This window comes from Macrobrachium rosenbergii, chromosome 45 (assembly GCF_040412425.1).
Source record: "Macrobrachium rosenbergii isolate ZJJX-2024 chromosome 45, ASM4041242v1, whole genome shotgun sequence".
NCBI classification, from domain to species: Eukaryota; Metazoa; Arthropoda; class Malacostraca; order Decapoda; family Palaemonidae; genus Macrobrachium; species Macrobrachium rosenbergii.
The window spans coordinates 31,735,760-31,755,759 of NC_089785.1; the positions used below are offsets into that span (position 1 = coordinate 31,735,760).

General features: G+C 37.3%; 1 long non-coding RNA gene across 1 annotated transcript in view; it reads left to right on the forward strand.

Annotated features, from left to right (window-relative positions):
- LOC136829875 (uncharacterized) overlaps positions 1-20,000 on the forward strand; it is a 304,668-nt gene that overhangs the window by 243,132 nt on the left and 41,536 nt on the right. The window lies entirely within an intron of this gene.

A 20,000-nucleotide genomic window follows, 5' to 3' on the forward strand; every position in this document is an offset into this window, starting at 1 on the left:
CTAACAGGTCACATGGCGTTGAAGTCACATGCGTCCGCCATCTTGGATTTCGGCGTCGGAGGTCACATGATGACGGCTCTGTGTATGTGGAGGCGGTCCACGTGTCTGGTTAAGTCGGTTTCATTTTGTTAGTTATTTATTTAAAGTTGTATTTATCTTTTTTTCGTTGTTGGGAATAAATTCGTTGATTCTTGAAGGCTAAAAAACACTTTTACTTGAAGTAAATACCGTTGTTGACGTATTCCTCCCATGTTAAAAGGTGTTAGATTTGTTGATGATTACCCTCTCTACCGAATATCTGCCGGTAAGATGCTCAGTGACTCTCTCTCTCTCTCTCTCTCTCTCTCTCTCTCTCTCTCTCTCTCTCTCTCTCTCTCTCTCATATGTATTTCTTTTTGTATACTAGTCATCGACTGGAAAACACAAGCGTATATATAAATAACATATAAACTTACGTATGCAACAATTTAACTGCGTATGCATGCTCTAACATAAGCGTAAAAGTGCTTAATACTCTGTATAAATTTATAAATATCTACGCATATATGTATAATATTATATATATACATATACAAATATACATGTATATAGATATATATATGTATATATATATGTGAATTATATATATATATATATATATATATATATATATATATATATACATGTGTATTGTGATGTATGTTTGTATGTATTTATATGTGTGTGTATGTATGTATGTATGTATGTATGTATGTATGTATGTATGTATGTATATGTAATGCACGCTAGAATAGTAACATTAGGTAATGTTGGATGTGGTCACTATTTGAATTGTTGACCACAAATAAAAAATTGACATCCACACCGCTTAAGGACCAGTGACTGTCTGTACTGATGCTGATTTGGCGTTACCTTCTTTTCCTAAAAATTATGCTTCGAAGTTGGCAACAGACCTTAGGTGTCTAGTACCAGAGAGGAAGCCAACAAAGAAAGATTTTTACAAACTCGAGTATTTATCGAAATGAGGACTGGTCTGAAAAAAATTTTGTATCAAAATAAGGTTTTGTTTTAAATATTAACTAAATTAGAACGAGTGTATTATGGTCTATGCAAAAACTGTACTTAAAACAATAAAAAATACAGTAGACCAGAACAATTACGCTCTGCTACAGTAACTTAAAGTGGATGTTCGTAATTGTTTGTGGGGGAAGAATTTCAAACAGATCAAATCAGACTAAGAAAGGTTAGAAACTTGTTTACAGGTAAACGTTTGAGGTATTTAGAGACTCGCCTGTATGAAAATGTGTTTTAGTTTTCTGAAAGGAAAACTATTGTGCCGGCTTTGTCTGTCCGCCCTCTGATCTTAAAAACTACTGAGGCTAGAGGGCTGCAAATTGGTATGTTGATCATCCACCCTCCCATCATCAGACATACCAAATTGCAGCCCTCTACCCTCGATAGTTTTTATATTTTATTTAAAGTTAAAGTTAGCCATAATAGTGCATCTGGCAACGACATAGGCCAGGCCACCACCGAGCCGTGGTTAAAGTTTCATGGGCCGCGGCTCATACAGCATTGTACCGAGACCACCGAAAGATAGATCTATTTTCGGTGGCTTTGATTATACGATATACAGAAAACTCGATTGGGCAGAAGAAACTTCTGCGCATTTTTTACTTGCATAAATCGTTACCAGATGCTTTCCACAGCATTCCATGGGAAAGATTAAGTTCCAGATATTACCTGACAACAAGATGAGTCAGGAAGGTTACCTGAGGAATGTCTTTATTTTGGGATGGGAACTTAATTGGTTAAAATAATGTATGGAGTTACTACCTACAGTGCGCCTTTTGTGGTTCTTGGCAGTGTTTCATTCAGTCGGTCAAGCAATTGAATTAAGGTCGCCTGTCGGACTACTTGGGCCAACGAGTTAAGCTGAGGTCACCTGCCGGAATATTGGATCCCAAGGCTTGAGCTGGGGCCACCAATTTGGAATGCTGAAGCCAAAGACTTGAGCTGAGGTCACCAGATGGAATACTGTAGCCAAAGACTTGAGCTGAGGTCACCTGTTGGAGCACTGGAGCCAAAGACTTGAGCCTAGGTCACCTGTTGGAGCACTGGAGCCAAAGACTTGAGCTGAGGTCACCTGTTGGAGCACTGGAGCCAAAGACTTGAGCTGAGGTCACCTGTTGGAGCACTGGAGCCAAAGACTTGAGCTGAGGTCACCAGATGGAATACTGTAGCCAAAGACTTGAGCTGAGGTCACCTGTCAGAACACTGTAGCCAAAGACTTGAGCTGAGGTCACCTGTCAGAACACTGTAGCCAAAGACTTGAGCTGAGGTCACCTGTCAGAACACTGTAGCCAAAGACTTGAGCTGAGGTCACCTGTCAGAACACTGTAGCCAAAGACTTGAGCTGAGGTCACCAGTTGGAATAATGGAACCAAAGACTTGAGCTGAGGTCACCAGTTGGAATAATGGAACCAAAGACTTGAGCTGAGGTCACCAGTTGGAATACTGTAGCCAAAGATTTGAGCTTAGGTCATCTGTCGGAACACTGGAGCCAAAGACTTGAGCTGAGGTCACCAGTTGGAATAATGGAGCCAAAGACTTGAGCTGAGGTCACCAGTTGGAATACTGGATCCCAAGACTTGAGCTGGGGTCACCAGTTAGAATACTGTAGCCAAAGACTTGAGCTGAGGTCACCTGTCGGAACACTGGAGCCAAAGACTTGAGCTTAGGTCACCTGCCAGAACACTTTAGCCAAAGACTTGAGCTGAGGTCAACAGTTGGAATAATGGAGCCAAAGACTTGAGCTGAGGTCACCAGTTGGAATACTGGATCCCAAGACTTGAGCTGAGGTCACCAGTTGGAATATTGTAGCCAAAGACTTGAGCTGAGGTCACCAGTTTGAATAGTGTAGCCAAAGACTTGCGCTGAGGTCACCTGTCGGAACAATGTAGTCAAAGACTTGAACTGAGTTCACCAGTTGGAATAATGGAGCCAAAGACTTGAGCTGAGGTCACATGTCGGAAAACTGGAGCCAAAGACTTGAGCTGAGGTCACCAGTTGGAATAGTGTAGCCAAAGACTTGCGCTGGGGTCACCAGTTGGAATACTAGGGCCAAAGACTTGAGCTGAGGTCACCTATCGGAACACTGTAGCCAAAGATTTGAGCTGAGGTCACCGGTTGGAATAGTGTAACCAAAGACTTGAGCTGAGGTCACCTGTCGGAACAGTGGAGCCGAAGACTTGAGCTGAGGTTGCCAGTTGGAATACTGTAGCTAAAGACTTGAGCTGAGGTCACCAGTTGGGATAATGGACCAAAGACTTGAGCTGAGGTCACCAGTTGAAATACTGTAGCCAAAGATTTGAGCTGAGGTCACCTGTCGAAACACTGGAGCCAAAGTCTTGAGCTGAGGTTACCAGTTGGAATAATGGACCCAAAGGCTCGAGCTGAAGTCACCAGTTGAAATACTGGATCCCAAGACTTGAGCTGAGGTCACCTGTTGTAACACTGTAGCCAAAGACTTGAGCTGAGTTCACCAGTTGGAATACTGGATCCCAAGACTTGAGCTGAGGTCACCAGTTGGAATAGTATAAATAAAGACTTGAGCTGAGGTCACCAGTTGGAATACTGGATCCCAAGACTTGAGCTGAGGTCACCAGTTGGAATAGTGTAGCCAAAGACTTGAGCTGAGGTCACCAGTTGGAATAGTGTAGCCAGAGACTTGAGCTGAGGTCACCAGTTGAAATAATAAACCAAAGACATGAGCTGAGGTCACCAGTTGGAATAGTGTAGCCAAAGACTTGAGCTGAGGTCACCAGTTGGAATACTGGATCCCAAGACTTGAGCTGAGTTCACCAGTTGGAATAGTGTAGCCAAAGACTTGAGCTGAGGTCACCAGTTGGAATAGTGTAGCCAAAGACTTGAGCTGAGGTCACCAGTTGGAATAGTGTAGCCAAAGACTTGAGCTGAGGTCACCAGTTGGAATACTGGATCCCAAGACTTGAGCTGAGTTCACCAGTTGGAATAGTGTAGCCAAAGACTTGAGCTGAGGTCACCAGTTGGAATACTGGATCCCAAGACTTGAGCTGAGGCCACCAGTTGGAATAGTGTAGACAAAGACTTGCGCTGAGGTCACCTATCGGAACAGTAGAGCCAAAGACTTGAGCTGAGGTCACCAGTTGGAATACTGGATCTCAAGACTTGAGCTGAGGTCACCAGTTGGAATAGTGTAGCCAAAGACTTGAGCTGAGGTCACCTGTCGGAACACTGGAGCCAAAGACAGCCGAGGTCACCCATCAGAACACTGAGGCTGTAGGCTTAACTGAGGTTACCTGTCGGAACACTGGAACCGAAAATTTCTACTGAGGTCGCCTGTCGAAACACTACGACCAAAGACTTGACCTTAAATTACCTGTTGGAACTCTGGGACCAAAGACTTACGCCGAGGTCATCTGTCAGAACACTGGAGCCAGAGAATTGAGGTGAGATCACGCATGAATAGAAAATGAAAAAATATGCCTGAAGTCACAGCCTGGAATCCTCAAGTAAAATTGTGAGGCGAAATCACACATTGATGATATATATTTCACACCTATTCTCCTGAGCAGCGTTTTAAACTAAATAGCGGAAATTGACCTTAGGATTTATATATCATGAATCTTTGATTTAAACTTGCTTGAGGTAATGTACTTTATCGCTTTTCTCCAAACATTTGACAAATCTTTAAGGCGAGCATTCTCATGAAGCAAGCCATAAGCTTGAGAATGATTTAACATGTAAAGCAGTGATTCCGAGGTTAGTTTGCCCGAGCTTGTGTTTGTAAGAAGATCAGACAAGGAGTAGTTGTTAATAAATGGCTTATGGCGTATTTAGGTTTATCATCGCTTTCTTCCAAACTTGCTTTGTCCTTTTACTTTTAATGTTTTCCTTTTCTTCTTGGTTGTCAGTGTGTGTGTGTGTGTGTGTGTGTGTGCGTGAGAGAGAGAGAGAGAGAGCGATGTAAGATTTGTGTCACCAGTGACAGAGAATAAGAGAGTTGTGTTGCCACAGAAACAGAAAAGTTTTACCTGATTAAATCAACATTTTTAGAGTTTACGATGAGAGAGAGAGAGAGAGAGAGAGAGAGAGAGAGAGAGAGAGAGAGAGAGAGAGAGAGAGAGAGAGAGGTAGGTCAAGAATCAAACCTGTAACCGTTTGGTGATTGCAAAAGATAAGGCGAAGCCAATAAAATCGCAATTATGGGAAACGAAAGCTACATTGAGGAAGCAGAGTCCTACTGCCCTCATACCGGCAGAAATAACTGTAATGTGCTTCAATATGCAATAGCTGAAATAGATATTATTTTTAGCACAGGAAATGCAATTTCTTGTAGTTTTGCTTAATTTAGAATAATTATATCTATTGCACTATTTTACGCCATTCAGGGCGAATTCTTTACTACAGCAAAATACAGGCTTTCACTCAGTGGTTTCGAAATTACACCAAAATCTGTATCCTTGCTGAAAGATTAAAGTGATGCAGAAAAATCAAGGGAAAATATTTGTGAAGAAATTCTTCTGCTATAACGAATAAAAATTTGGATTTCTTCATTTATGATTTACTGTGCAGTAGCCTTCATGAACAACAGCGTAATGTAATCTTTTGAAAGGCAGCTTTTGAATTTAATTTGTGTCTCACATGTTTTATTTTTGGCAAATGTTCATTTACAACAATGCAAAGACTTTTTTGTTTATGGCTAAGTTCAGCTTGTCATTGGATCTTAGAATTTTGTTCTCCATTTTTGTACATATATGCTTCGCTAATTGCAAATATCAGCTTTAGTTCACAACAAAATCAATATCCTAGGGCGAAAATTAATTTTCCACAGTCCAGGCAAAGAAAAATCCCACTAAACTCAGTGAGAGGTCACGGTAATGTTGTGTTACACATTGGGTTTTAGGTAGCATTATTTTTGTGCGTTTGAGAATGCTGCTGTTTTATATAAGAGAATAATTTTGTTTCATTCTGTTTTTGGGAGGGCCTCATACTCTGGATAGTAAAATTTAGTAAAATAGTAATTGTTTTCCAACGATACTTTTCCCCATTTGGCTAGTTGTTCCTCTCTACTTCAAATTCTCCCTAGAAAAAACACTATTTAGGTATTCATTAATTTTGTCTTCGAATCGTATCCTTAAAGACGTATACAGCCATGACCCAAGATGACTACAAATTCATATGAAGCATGTAAGAAGGGCAGCACCTTGCTTCATCATGAGAGTCTTATTAGGAAAAAGTGAGGAAGGCCAAACTCGAGAGCAGAGGTTGAGCCTCGTACAAATTAAAACACACGTTAGCAAAACCCGAAGCCTCGTCGCGTCGTCTCGTTCTCAACATTTCAATATCTCTCTTTGCTTTCTCACACCTTTTAAGCCTTCCTAACTCATCAACCTCGCCTTGAACTTCGTGCAATTCCCGCCATCCTCGTTCAATCTTCCCCATCCTGTCATGCGAATGATCACTGCTGCTCGCTCGTTCGCCGATTGTAAACAAAGAAAGCGCCAACACCCGGAAATTAAGTGCTGCAGTCTCGTTAAACGCCACTCATGAGATACCTCCCCGCTTCTTCGGTTGCTGGATTTTCATGCAGGAGTCGGGAAGGGAAGAGAAATGCGTTGCTTGAGAGAGAGAGAGAGAGAGAGAGAGAGATCAAAGTCTGATAACGGTTACCGATGCTTGATAATCCTGAGTTTGAAAGAGCCTGTAATCATAATTTGTGGGTGACCAATATTTCTGTTGATTTTGTATGTACTGTAAGTTAGTATCTAGTTTTTTGGAGTCACCTGTATTTATTTTCTACGCCCTATTTTCTTCCTTTCGACATTTTTCCAGTAAATAAATACACCAATGAAATAAATAAATGTATAAATATAAAAACAAGGTTTAGTATAATGATGATGGTAATAATAGTGAATCTTCTCAAACATTTTCTGTTTGGTGGAAATTTTCTTGGAAACTCGTTTCCTTCTAAGCTTTTAATCTCATTCCATGAAAAAATTTTTCACAACGAATCATAAAAACAACAAAAATGAAACAAATGCTTTAAGAAGGACTTCGTAAATAATTTTCAATTTTTTCTACACGGACCTAATTTTCTATTACTTAAATAGAATCTTCTCGTTACGTGAAACTGAATAGCTCTGTCAGTCAAATTGTCCAAGATTTTAAAGTGTGTCTTCATCGCATGCCATATACAGTGTGGGAACCTTATATATTTTATTTTCAATCTATTTTATAATTCCCTGTCAAGTTTTCTTATTTATTAGCGCGATGCGGAGTTCTGCTGTTAATTTAAAAAAGAATGAAATTGGTAAGACTTATGAATGAAATTGGTAAGACTTATCTTCTTGTAAAAATACATCGTAAAAGGATTGTTGAAAAAATTAACATTTTGATAGGTTGAAACATTAGACAAAACGAAGAAGATATTAAGAGGCAAGTTTCCAGCCATTGACATTTCTCTCTCTCTCTCTCTCTCTCTCTCTCTCTCTCTCTCTCTCTCTCTCTCTCTCTCTCTCTCTCTCTCTCTGTATATAAGTTTATACACATACTTACATATATATATATATATGTGTGTGTGTGTGTGTGTGTGTATGTGTGTGTGCACACTCCTGGATGCTCTGCGGAGCTCATTTTGCCCCAAATTAATGTAGAGCTTAATGGGCAGGCTTTCCATGACAAGTTTGCTTTCGTTGGCTCCGGTAGCTATAAAAATGCCATGAGTCAACAAAATTCATCTGCTTTTGGCTGAGACGTTCAGAAGACCACTTGAAAATATATTTTTAAATTCGCTGTATATATACAACGTATATCTGTGAGTATACACATACACACACACATTATATACATACATACATACGTATATATATATATATATATATATATATATATATATATATATATATATATATATAAATTACACACACATATACAGTATGTATATATATATATATTATATATATATATATATATATATATATATATATATATATATATATATATAAATACACACACATATACAGTATATATATATATATATATATATATATATATATATATATATATATATATGTATGTATGTATATGTATGTATATATGTGTATGTGTATAATCACAGATATACGTTGTATATATACAGCGAATTTAAAAATATATTTGCAAGTGGTCCTCTGAACGTTTCAGCCAAAAGCAGATGAATTTTGTTGACTCATGACATTTTTATAGCTACCGCAGCCAACAAAAGCAAACTTGTCATGGGAAGCCTGCCCATTAAGCTCTACATTAATGGGGGGGCATAATGAGCTCCGCGGAGCATCCAGGAATGTACGATGGTCCCATGTGAGCATCCCTCTAACCCACCCACCCCCCCACCCCCGCCGCTTCCACCCCCCAGGGACAGGTAAAGCTCAGGTGAGGGTTCCCAGCCAGGTAATGTAGGTTAAGATCAGTTAACAGGTAAACAGCTGGGAGGGGAAGGAATGTCATGCCATTTTCGTCTTTCTGTGCCCGGGTCATAAGGGTCATGTTGGGGTGAATCGTGGAGGTCACAACGGTCATGTGTGACCTAGATTGTCCGTGGACGAAACGGGTCATTCATTAATCGTCAGTGTCAGAGAGAGAGAAAGAGAGAGAGAGAGAGAGAGAGAGAGAGAGAGAGAGAGAGAGAGAGAGAGAGTTTCGGGGCGTTTGTCAAAGTGTCTGAAGTTTCTTGGAGTTGAAAATTATCCTGGTTTTGCCTTTTTGTTGTGGTGACAGATTCTTCGCTTGTTTGTTTCATTTGTGTTTTCAGAGTACTTTTCTGTTTGTGAGAGAGTAGGTAGATATCTGTGATTGCTTCTTAATTTTTCACGTGTGGGAATTCTGCTAAGCGTTATAATAATAACAATAATAATAATAATAGTGATAACTAGATTTCTTTGTGTTTGTGAATTCGATGTTTTTATTTTCATCCTGCTGATTTTATAATAATAATAATAATAATAATAATAATAATAATAATAATAATAATAATAATTAGATTTCATTGTATCAGTGATTTGTAAGGGGAATTACAAAAACAAGATCTTTTTGTAAGACGTGGAGCCTAACAGGACAAGCGAGTTAATGTCCAACAATTTGAAATGAGCTTCGGCTTCTAAAGAGCAGGCAGCATAACAAGAATTAAAACAGTTGTCTTTGTAAGAAATTTCCGCGACTTGATTCTCTTGGAGAATTCAAAACAAGAAAGAATGAAGCAGTTGTCTCTGTAATTTCCATGACTTTTATCAACGAATCTATTTCTCTCTCTTGACCCGTCACGTTCAAGAAAGGTATTCTGCTTCCTTTAGCCCTTGTGGAAGTCTTCGTGAATACTTGTCGCAACAGTGTCGTCATTATGCTTCGTGATTCCTTCATTAATCGCTCATTTATCTCTTATGGGGGCTCATTAATTATGGGTGGGTTTCGTCACTGCATCTGAAAGTTATGTCGTAAATTACAGTTTCAAGATTGTCAGTGGCCTGTAAATCTAGTGTACATTCAGTTTAAATCCATTGATAATTTTCTTATACATCAGTGGCCTGTAAATTTTAATATGAATTTATTTTACAGGACATTGATAATTTTATGTCAATGGCCTTTAAATTGTAATGTAAATTTATTTTACAACCCATTGATAATTTTGAGTCAATAGCCTGTAAATTTAATGAAAATTCAATTTACAATCCATTGATAATTTTACACTTCAGTGGCCTGTAAAATTAATGTAAATTTAATTTGCAGGCCATTGATAATTTTATATGTCAGTGGCCTGTAGAATTAATGTAAATTAAATTTGCAGGCCATTAGTAATTTTACAGGTCAGTAGCCTGTAAATTTAATGTACATTTAATGTTAATATATCAGTGGCCTGTAAATTTAATTTACAGGCCAGTGATAATTTCATATATTAGTGGCCTGTAAATTTAATTTACAAGCCATTGATAATTTTATGTCAGTGGCCTGTAAATTCAATGTACATTTAATTTACAGGCAATTAATACTTTTTTATATATCAGAGGCCTGTAAATGTAATGTCAATTTAATTTACAGGCCAATGATAATTCTGATATATCGGTAGCCTGCAAATTTAATTTACATAAATTTACAGGTCATTGATAATTTTATACTTCAATGGCCTGTAAATTTAATGTACATTAATTTACAGGCCATTGATAATTTTATATATTAGTGGCCTGTAAATATAATGTCAATTTAGTGTACAGGCCATTGATTATTTGCTATATCAGTGGCCTGTAAATTTAATGTAAATTTAATTTACAGGCCATTGATAATTTTATAAGTCAATGGCCTGTAAATTTAATTTAAATTTAATTACAGGTCATTGATAATTTTATAAATCAGTGGCCTGTAAATTTAATGTGAATTTAATTTACAGGCCATTGATAATTTTATATATCAGTGGACTGTAAATTTAATGTACATTAAGTTTTAGGCCATTGATAATTTAATATGTTACTGGACTGTAAATTTAATATAAATCTAATTACAGGCCATTGCTAATTTAATTTGTATAGTGGCCCGTAAATTCAATGTGAATTTAATTTACAGGCCATTGAAAATTTTGTATGTCAGTAGCCTGTAAATTTAATGTCAAGTTCAGGTTTTAGAGACTGATCTCCCATTATCAATTCTAGTTTCGTGGACACGAGGCGAGACCCTCTTTGAATATTGTTGCTTATTGGTTAAGGCTGTTGCAACAAGCAATATTATCCGCAACGCTAACAAGCCATCCTTAAGCAATAACTGCTATTAATAACTCGAGTACCCTTCTTTATGAACAAATGAAAGTAAGTCTACAGTTCCGTTTTCATTTATGAAACGAAACACAACAGCACCTTATCTTGTTAACGGGAATTACAACACAAAAATGTCAGTGCTGGTTCGAAGAGATATTCATCACTAAGCTTGTCTGCCGCAATTCTTGTGAGAGTCGTATAAGGACGGAGGTCTGTGGAAGGACATCAGTCGTGATCCTGTTAAGGATTCCCGTCACACACCCTCGTCTTCGTTTGTTTTCGCCTCGTTCTTATCAGCCGAAGACGAAGAAGCCATCTGGAAAATCGCTTTGGTCATGAGATACATAATAATGTAGTTGTTGGATTACTTCGTATGATTTAATGGCGTGGTCGTAATTCTGTAATTATCCCGAGAGCCTAGTTTCTAATTACCAAAGCCTTTATCTCCAGTTGCCAGAGCCTTATCCTCAAAGCCTTGGACTTCCATCAATCAAGGCTGGTACATGCATACCCTGTTAGCCTGGATCTCATTCAGAAATCCAGATCTTGCTTTCCCAAAGCCCGGGACCCTTATCCCAAGAGCCCGGGACTGCCAGCAACAGAGCCTGGGACTGCCATCATCCAATGAGGCTGGAACTTATCCCCAGAGCCTGGGGTACGCTCATGCAACCCGCCAGAGAGCAAAGTTGAAAGTTGTTTGTGTAAAGGCGTGAGATACCCCCGGGGGTTAGGAAAGGAAAAGGTAGTCAGGTTCCATTATCCTGAGAACTCTCTCTCTCTCTCTCTCTCTCTCTCTCTCTCTCTCTCTCTCTCTCTCTCTCTCTCTCTCTCTCTCTCTCTCAACCAACTGAAATCCCCTTCCCTCCCCTCCCCTCCAATATCCACCTTGCCTCCCCTCCTCCTCAGGCAGGCATGAAATCACCGACACTTGCTTATCATTTCCTGTTATCTTCTTGCTTCGATAGTCTGCAAATCATTTTTGTATCCATGGCTTCATATGTTCAAGGAAAATTCTTGTGACTACTACTACTATTCTGCTACAATTACTTAGAGTACTACTACTATTTTAAACCTGCAAGCTTTTTTCATGAACATGATTAAAAGGCCATTATTATTATTATTATTATTATTATTATTATTATTATTATTATTATTATTATTATTATTATTATTATTATTATTATTATTATCATTTCGAAGATAAAACCCTGTTCATACAGAACACTCTCTACAGGGCCATTGACTTGAAATTCAAGCTTCCAAAGAATGTGGTGCTCTTCTGAAAGAAGTAACAAAATAAGAAATACATAAACAATAGATCAGTTATTACAAAAGAAAATAGATTAATTGATAAATAAATAGATAAAAATATAATTAAATTCGTAAAATACAAGTTGACTTCTTTTAGGGTAGCATTGCGTTGCATCTCTGCTTGAACTTTTGTGGTTGCAATTGCACAACTTCCTCTTCAGGGAGACTGTTCCACATATGAAGATGAAAAGCTAGTTTTCTTGACACGTGCAAATGATTTAATTGAATTTAACAATTTGTTTAGAATTTTTGCCAACATTAGAAAGCGAAACAAACGTCATTTTATTCTTAATGTAACTACTGTGCTAGCTCACTGGTATCTTTCAGACTGCCTACAGACCTGAACCACTCATCTCTTTCATCAAAATCAAATCATTCCGTGTATGAGAGGTTTTAAAATCACTTTAAATCAGTGGGCACCATTGTTTTAGGTTTTCTGGCTTAAATTCTGATCATGTAAGTATTTATGTATTTACAGTTTTTGATATTTATTTATTTGCTTCTCAGCGGTGACTCTCTTGCCGTATAATAATATAGCCTAACATCTGCATAGTCTAACGTGCGCATCATCAGCTTTCTCTAGACATTTGCAACTTTTCCCTTTGGTCTTAAACTTGTGGTATTTCTGCTAAGCCAATGCTGCTATTAATAATGTTAATAATTAATGATTATTAAATATCCACTGTCAATTATGTCTTGCTTTCTCCGTCAGAAAGCTACCATACATCTCAACCGCCATTAAAGGGCCTGTTATGCCCCCGTGATTCTTTGTTTTCCGAGTAGCGATTGGTTGTTGAGAAGACATTGTGGTGCTCTGGAACTTCGTTTATCTTCGTATACCCATGATAACCCCTCTTTCATTGTTAAAAATGTCAAAAGTCATTTAAGGTCGAAGTTTAATAAAAAAAAAAATTAAGATGTAATTATAAGTACAATTCAGCTCAAGTTGATCAATTCTGGTTCTCTCTCTCTCTCTCTCTCTCTCTCTCTCTCTCTCTCTCTCTCTCTCTCTCTCTCTCTCTCTCTCTCTCTTCTATAGATCGCATGTCAGCGGACAGTTCTTATCAGTGAAAAGCATCTCTCTGGTCCGGACGAAAGTTTTCAGATTGTGGTCGAAAAATTCCCCTCTGCCACCACTAGGGTCCCAATTAAGAGAAACTGGTCCCCGCCAAAAACAGCTGACGAAATAAGAGCGGATCCAAATGAGTTATTAAGCATCGGTCCATATGACACTTTGGACGAAAATGTCTTCTATAGCCGAACCGCATTCATGGTCAGTGTTTACGTTAATCGTAGGTTTGGGGTGACATCTGGTGACGGGTTGTAGAAGCTCATACCTGCCACCTAATCAGGATAAGGGAAGGAGGTTATATAAAGCGTTGTAGGGGGTCACAATGAGGAGTTATCAAATGTTGGGGCTGGTCAGTTAGTGAGCTGGTGATCACCCCATGAGAGGTAGGCGCGCCCATGGCAAGTGAGCTGCCGTTTACTGCAAACTGCCCCAGATTGAGGACATATTTCTGTGCCCATGTTGACATGCTCATTAGAAGTTTACTCCAAAAGCCTCAGAGTTAGGTCATATTCCCGTGCCCATATTGACGTAATGATGCCCCAGAATACCCTAGAGTGAGGTCAGGTTTCTATTTGTTCTTTAGTATCGTTTCAATAAAGCAAATGCAATCATGACTACAGTTAACCATCATATTTTTTATGCATATATTCTTATACTCCACTGGGATGCGGGTTGAATAAATTCGACTACTGCCGAATCAGCTTCGGAATTGACAAAAGGTCAGGGCCATGACAAACAACAACGCTTTTGGCAGGACACACACACACACACACACACATATGTATGTATGTATGTATGTATATTGGGATATACCCGGAATTAAATTCTATTTATTTTCTTTTGTTTTGTTCAATAGTTTAATTACTGTTGAAGTTTTAAGTAAGAATGATTAAACAAAGCGTAAAAAATGGTAAGCACGCAAAAGAGAATAGAACAGTATAGGGAATTATGCATACACAGTAATAGTATCATTTTTTATGAGATTTTTTAGAATAATTCCATCTTAACTTTTGAAAAATAAAATTGTAATTTTTTTTATTCACACATATTAAGCGACAAATATCCTTTATTATCGACTTCAGCATACCCTGCACATAAGGAAAATATTAGAGTCGAATGGTCAAATCCTACTGTTTATCACTGTATCTAAATCAAAGGCCCAGGTTCGAATCCTGGCCAGGACAGATTCTCTAATCAGTTCTAATTCACCTCTGGTGTAAATTATTCCTAAAGTATAGTGAATTCGATATTCAGTGATGATGTCACTGTATATATAGTATATTATTTATAAATATAAAATTTTAGGAGAGAGAGAGAGAGAGAGAGAGAGAGAGAGAGAGAGAGAGAGAGAGAGAGAGAGAGAGAGAGATAAAATCTACATAAATCCCATTTCTGGCCTCAAAAGGATAGTTCCCAAGGGCAGTACCTTTCCAGTTCTCTTTCATTCTGAGTAGGCTTCTTGGGAGTTACCCATCACAGTGGACTATCTACCAGGTACACATTTCACTGCTTGGGTCAAATGTGTCTCAGTAGGTTTTAATGAAACTCGCCTACGTTGCCTTTCCCTTGTTTGGGATTCGAACCAAGTCCTCTCGCTTGTGTGTGTGCGTGTGTGTATGTGTGTGTAGGTTTTTACCGTTTACTTTTAGTAGGTTTAGAGGAAAACAAATTTGTTAATTTATTTAATAATTTTATCATAAATATTTTATTTTTGGATATTAGATTTTGCTTACTCTTTCTGAACAATTTTTTTTTTGCCTTTGCTTGGATGGGTGACCGTCAGCACGTTTAATACACTACTAATCCTGCGATCAGTGAAGTTAAATCACTTTGGATCTGGTCAGTCAATGAACGGGTGACCACTCTTTTCCATTTTTGGGGAATGCACGAGGCTTTGAAACCCGTAATAGTCCTTATGAGTCTGGTGCGAGCGGCATTGGGTCATTTTGGGTCACAATTGAAAACTTCCTTGTTAAAAAAAAAAATAGCTATACTCTTTCTAAAATGAAGAGAGCTCTCCGGCGGGGCTGTTTGGGTCTTCGCAGGTAAGGCATATCTGCCAAATGTATAACAACAGAGAGATAAAATCATTTCTCCTATTACAGATATCAAATAAAATCTTTTTCGTTACGCAGCATTCCAAGTCCATTACATAGTTCACGATTGATAATGTTTTTTTACGCAATAACAAGAAACGGAATCAGATTTCCTATCAATATGGCATCTCATTTTGGTGGTGTTGCCAGTACTTCAAACAGATCCACGTGTGTTTAAATCCAAGGATAAGCTGCTTCGATTCTCTCTAGGGAGCACTTTCGGTGGTCACGGTCATCACGGTATATTCGCAAGGAGTCAGGGCAGAAATTCGTGTATCTCGACGAAACTTGGGTCAATCAAAATGACACTGTTCAAAAGTGTTGGACAGACTTAACATCCCAGCAGGCTATGGGGGTAAAACCTCCCACCAGTAAAGGAAGCCGATTGATAATTATACATGCAGGAACAGATGATGGTTTTGTCAACAATGCAGAACTGGTTTTTCAAGCTAGGAATGATGGGGACTACCATAAACAGATGAATGCTGAAGTTTTTGAAAAATGGTTTAGAAATCAGTTGCTACCGAACATCCCTCCCAAATGTGCAATCGTGATGGACAACGCATCATACCATTCTATGCAACAGGAAAAGTATCCAACCTCATCTTGGAAGAAAGAAAACATAAAGCATTGGTTGACAGAAAATGGCGAACAGCCAAGTGATGATTTGCTGAAAATTGAGCTGTATGAACTCGCTAACGACGTATTAATAACATGGGAAAAAAGTATAAGATTGACGAAATTGCAGCTGAAGCAGGTCATAAGATAGTACGTAGGCCACCGTACCATTGCCAATACAACCCTACTGAGCTCATATGGGCTCAAGTGAAGTCGTATATAGCGAAAAAGAATGCGTTCAAACTGGCAGACCTTAAAATTTTAGTGCAAGAAGCATTGAATAATGTCACGGCGGAAAACTAGAAGAATGCAGTGGGGCACGTAGAGAAAATTCAAAAAGAGGATGCTCGGCAAGATGTGGCTGTAGACAAGTTGGTTGAAGTTTTGTCATCAACATAGCAGATAGCTCTGATGACGAGTTTTCTGAATAAATTATATATAAAAAAGAGAGGATTAGGCCTACAGGGGAAACCTCTCTCGAAAAAAAAACGCACCTTGAATTTTACCTCAGTGGTGGTGTGGAAAAAAAGTTTGAAAAAAATAGTCTTTTAAAACCTAAGATGGTCGTCACTCCTCGTTATAGATAATATATAGGCGACAAAGAAGTTTATTTTAATTCGTAATTCGAAAAATTAACAAGAAATATATCACCTATTTCTACAGCATTAATTAAATACTTTTAAGTATCTAATTGTGTAATAATGATAAACGTACATCTGTCTACAAGTACCGGCAAAATAGATAAGGTGATCATATGTAAAAAAAAAAAAAAAAAACTGTAAGATTTAGAAGAGAGATAGAAGGAGATCGGGAGCAGGGCGGAGTAGGAAGGAGATTGAAGTACCTGGAAATGAAAAACCCCTAAAATCTTATAAGTATAGACTCAGGGTTTGTCTCGAAGACATTCAAAGGTCTGTCACACACGTGTCAGTTGTTGATTTCGTAAAACTGGCAACAGGGCAGATCTTTAAAAGTCCCACCGGAGAGGTCTCTTCGTCGTGGCAAGAGTATAATTTATATTTAGTGATTTTTTTTTCTTTCCGTTGCGGGAACTTGAAGTAAAGATTTTATTTCGTCAGATACGAATTTTGGATTGTATATTATTAGCAGCAAAAAATTATTTAAAAGATTTTATTGTAAATCTTTGGTCTACAAAGAAAAAAAAATTTTAACATTTTATTTTAAATCTTCATTTCACAGAGAAAAAATCTTTTAACAGATTTGATTTTAAATCTTTATTCCACAAAGAAAAAATCTTTTAGCAGATTTTATTTTAAATCTCTATTTCACAAAATAAAAATCTTTTGACAGATTTTATTTTAAATCTTCATCTCACAAAGGAAAATCTTTTAACAGATTTTATTTTAAATCTTTATTTCACAAATGAAAATCTTTTAACAGATTTTATCTTAAATATTTATTCCAGAAAGAAAAAAATTTTAACATTTTATTTTAAATCTTCATTTCACAAAAAAAATCTTTTAACAGATTTTATTTTAAATCTTCATTTCACAAAATAAAAATCTTTTAACAGATTTTATTTTAAATCTTCATTTCACAAAGAAAAAAATCTTTTAACAGATTTTATTTTAAATCTCTATTCCACAAAGAAAAAATCTTTTAAGAGATTTTATTTTAAATGTTTATTCCACAAAGAAAAAATCTTTTAACAGATTTTATTTTAAATCATTATTCCAGAAAGAAAAAATCTTTTAACAGATTTTATTTTAAATCTTTATACCTCAAAGAAAAAATCTTTTAACGGATTTTATTTTAAATCTTTATTCCTCAAAGAAAAAATCTTTTAACAGATTTTATTGTAAATCTTTATTCCTCAAAGAAAATCTTTTATTAGATATTACTTAAAATCTTTATTCCTCAAAGAAAAAATCTTTTAATTTATCAGATATTGCTTTAAATCTTTATTCCACAAAGAAAAAAACTTTTAATTTACCAGATATTATTTTAAATCTTTATTCCACGAGAAATAAATCTTTTAACATAATTTGCTTCAAGTCTTTGGTCCAAAAAGAAAAGAAATTTTTAATTAAATTATTTTATTTTAAATGTTTATTCCACAAGAAATAAATCTTTTAATTCAACAGATTTTATTCTATATCTTTTAAGAATCGTTTGCCAAAAAGAATTCCGAAAAGCTCTTTACGACCGGGAAAAATAACAATTCTTAACAACTTGACAAAAACAATTGAATAAAAAAACTGCGTAAAAGAACGCATGTGCCAAAAGAAACCACCTATACGCATCACATTGCAAGGCGACGACACTTGCATACGCAAGAGAATAGCACGACCAGTTTACCAGTCCATGACGCAGCTGCGCCGCAGACGCTTCTTCCTTATAGATATCTTCTTGGGACTTCGAAGCGTCATAGGTAGTGATCAGTTCTTCAGGCTGTAACGTAAGATAGAGGAACTTTGTTGAGGAAGTTAACTTGTTGGATTAATCGGTTGGTCTTGATGCTTCTCATCGAGAAACTTCAGGTCTTCGATTGGTTTGATCCCGGCTGTATCAGTCATTTCTAGATTGCGGTGTTTTCTGCTCCCCCTTGTTTATGGTTTGAAATCGTAGTTTTTTCACCGATTACAAGTATAGAAATTACTTTTTTTCGTCACCTTTCTTGGGCGGAAGAAAAATGGCGCCGTTCTCCCGGCTTCTTTTTGCTAAGAAAAATGGATTTTTCTGCCAGTTTTCGAAGAAAATAGTTTTTGTATAGATTTTCATTAGAGAAATAACCATTTTTCTGCACTTCCTCTAGTGGAAGGGCCTTCTCCCAGCTTAAAATTATCACAAAGAAAAATGGATTTTTTGCTTTTTTCTGGTGGAAAACACTAGTTTTTCGCTTTTTGTTAGAGAAGTTACTGTTTTCCTACTTCGGGTGGCGGAAGAAAAGATGAGGCCTTCTCCTCACTTTTCATTACAAAGAAAAATGGATTTTTAAATTTTTTGTTGTAGAAAATAGTTATTTTCGTCGATTTTAATTAGAAAAATAACTGTTTCCTACTTTCGGTGGCAGAAGAAAAGATGGGGGGGCGGGGAATCTCCCCGCTTTTTAAAAAAAAAAAAGTTATATTTTTCGAGCATTTTATGACAGGAAGGACGGACTTTTCCAGCCTCATCTTACCTTCTCATGAGTTCCCCGCCTTCCGCCATCTTTCCCCACCAGTTCTTAGCCAAATCTTTCGCAACGAAACTTTCGAAAAGCGGCGACGTAACGCTCGCTCTATTCATATACCGTAAACGTTCTGTACCTGCTACCTACCTACGGTTACGCGCCGTATGGGACATGCCTGTCCAAAAAAAAGGCGGGGGGGCGCATAGGCGCTGTCATGATCCTGTAAACAGGACCAGCCAGCATCATCGGCGGCCCAGTTCCCCAAATAGAAGTCCTCCCGAGTCGAGTCTCCCTGGATAATCGGGTCGGCGTAATTGCTTATTCTTCTCTCGACGTTCGTCGTATCATTTCTCCTTCTCCTTTTTCTTCTCCTACCCCTCCTCCTGTAGTAGTCGAGGGATGATTGCTGACCTACCTTAGGACACCTCCCTTCCTGCAGGATCTCCGTTATTGGCGGCAGATTCGGTTTTCGTCAAGTCATCGTGTTGTCGGAATGACGGGGCCGTGGCCGCCTCCTCTCGAATTCTGATTGGGTGTAATCTGGGTCTTCTTCTGCCGAAATCAAGGATGTTTTTTTTTTTTAACTTACAATAAGAAATTTGGTGTCAATTAGAAATGGAAAAAGTTAAAACAGCGAATCATATTTGCCTTAGCGATTGTAAAATTTGACAAATTCGTTGGTTATTTCTGTATATATTCATGTTTGTTTTTAATCTTTGTTAATGTTGAAGCTCTTTTATTTTGTTTCAAACCAGGTCATTTTTTCTACTGAAAGCTTGTCTTAAAATCTTTGGTCCTGACAAAATTTTGGACATTTTTAATAATAATAATAATAATAATAATAATAATAATAATAATAATAATAATAATTTGACCAATGAGCGATGTAATGTTATTCCAGTTTATGTGGTTCTCAGGCCTCAGTCTAACCCATTATCATTCAATATAGACCCTCTCCATTACAGAAAAAA